The following is a 2500-nucleotide window of genomic DNA, read 5'->3' as shown; positions in this document are numbered from 1 at the left end:
AATTTAAACTTAAACGAATGACTGGTATCAAAATATAGGATCTATGTGAAAATAAAAACACGGTGTAAGAGTTTTCAAACCTCGGTAATGCCGTCTAAGACCAACTAGTCGACCGAAGGGACAGTAGTTTTCCGGTCGATAAGACATATCAGCCCGGTATCGCCAAAGTTAATTACGATCGGTCATAATAAACTAAATTTAAAATAAATAAATAACCCAAACGTGTGTATACATCATGTGGTACGTATTCAGTTCTATTCTAACTGGAATATATATTTTAAGAATCAATGAACTTAAGTTTTAAAACCAAACCGAAATCGCGCGAGTCGTCGTTGTAAAACTAGATTTAACAAACGGCTGCGTAATATTAGACTTAAAAATATTATATAATATCCTCTATTGATTAAATAGTGAAAAATAAGCTTCAATGTAGCTTAATCTAGTACAAAATCTAAAAGTTGTGATAAATTAAATTGAAATTAAACACGATAGACTTAAATCTAGAGTTAAGGAATAAAACCGACCCGCGAACCAGCTACTAAATGGTTCGATAAGACTTATCTCAAATACAATCGTTTTCTATCAGTGTTATGCCTTCAATCGATACTTTTTGATGAAATAAATACTTAAATGATTTAATGAATGCATATATACATGTAATTAATGAGTGAAAGTATGTATAAAGTATTAGATAAATTAATAATAAACCGACCCAGCTACTAAATGGTTCGATAAGACTTATCTCAAATACAATCGTTTTCTGTAATTGTTATGCCTTAAATTGATAATTTTTAGTTAAACAAATACTTAACTAATGAAATAAATACATAGATAAATGTATTTAATGAATTAAAGTATGTATAAAGTATTATATAAATTAATAATAAACCGAATCCGACCAAATTTAAATCTAAAACCACGATCGGCGGCGTAATGAAGTGTATCGTAAACCCGTTTTTTTTATAATTTAAAATGTAATGACAGAACTCCCAAAACAACAATACACATACATATTAGTACTATGGTGAATTGTAGTTGTATTAGGACCGTAATTATAGTTAATTAAGGAACCATTCATTGTCTTCGCTCTGTTATGTACGTCGTCGTTTAATCGACACGGCATATTTGGCTTGAATCTAGAAAAATTCAAACTCTAACCCTAAGGTAGACAGGCAGGGTAAATAAATGTGGGTGATCTCTCATAAAATTGTCTTCTAGGAATTATTTTTATATAGACTATCTTTTCTGTAGAGTTTAAGTGGACAAGCGCGGACGAAATAGAGCGCAAAATTTAAAATGAATTAAAAATTTTCATCAGACCGGAAGTAGGCATAACCTAGGCGCCATGTTTCCGTCGTACAAGTTTTCACCGTTGCAGTCACCGTTTCAATCGCTCTTCGTGTGGACGTGTATTATTTCTAGTCATGTGTTGTGTAGATGATTCGCTTAAGGTAGGTGTTCGGACTTATTTCTTTAATATTAATTAAACCGTATTTGCCTTGTCGGCCTTAAAATAAAGCTATTTTTTTTTCATCGCAATCGAAGTGTTAGATCTAGAATCTAGTTCCCGCCTCCGCTTCGCTAATTCGACTTAATGTAACTATGACACAACTATTAAATCTAGAGTCTCTATTTTAATTAAATAATTAGGAATTCTATCTCTAGATGATATCTAATCTATTCCCACACGTGTGTGCAAGTAGGATTTAACGTCAGAACAGGTGTGGTGGTCTAGGCGTCGCTATTTTTGACGGTAGGAATTTTTTTTTTAAATTCGTAAAATTTTATATAGACTTTATATAGCAATTTACTAAGACCGACCCTAACGCCCAGTAAATATTTAATTACCACATTGTTATGGACACGGTGTATTAGGTAGGGCCGAGGGCTATCCATAGGTACCAATTTTTAAATTTTGTGACAATTAGGAGCCGAGTTATAAAATAAATTTAAAATACTGGTTCTGGTCTTAGACTTTATATAGCAATTTACTAAGACCGACCTTAATACCCATTAATTATTTAATTAGCGCATAGTTATGGACATCCTGTATTAGGTTGGGCCCAGGGCTATCCGTAGGTACCAAGTTTATAATTTTGTGACGATTATTAGTCGAGTTATAAAATAAATAAAAAAAACTGGTTCTGGTTTGCACTACATTTCTTTCTTCTTTAACGGCGGACTCCCGGTCCAGCCCCATGGGTTACCCGTGAGCCGGGGCCTCGTTAGCCTGGACGGCTCCGATGTGACCGCGGATTGTTGTGGCCCGCCTCAGCCCGAGTCGAGATCACCCTTCCGATCGAAGGTGGACGCCATAGGGCGCCCGGGATAGCCCGGGGCGCTGTTCGTCACCCGAGCGCAGGGGCGCCGGGAGACGCCCCCGGTGAAGTTTGGCGGGTGATTCTGGTAGAGCTCCCCACCCCGATCGCAGGACACCCCTCGCCGCCCGCCCAGGTGTCGAGGTGGCCGCGGGGGAACTCGGGGCGTTTTGGCTCCCCCT

Source organism: Physella acuta, unplaced genomic scaffold (genome assembly GCF_028476545.2).
Source record: "Physella acuta isolate Inbredline_101_S28 unplaced genomic scaffold, ASM2847654v3 ptg002542l, whole genome shotgun sequence".
NCBI lineage: Eukaryota > Metazoa > Mollusca > Gastropoda > Physidae > Physella > Physella acuta.
This window is presented reverse-complemented; position numbering follows the sequence as displayed.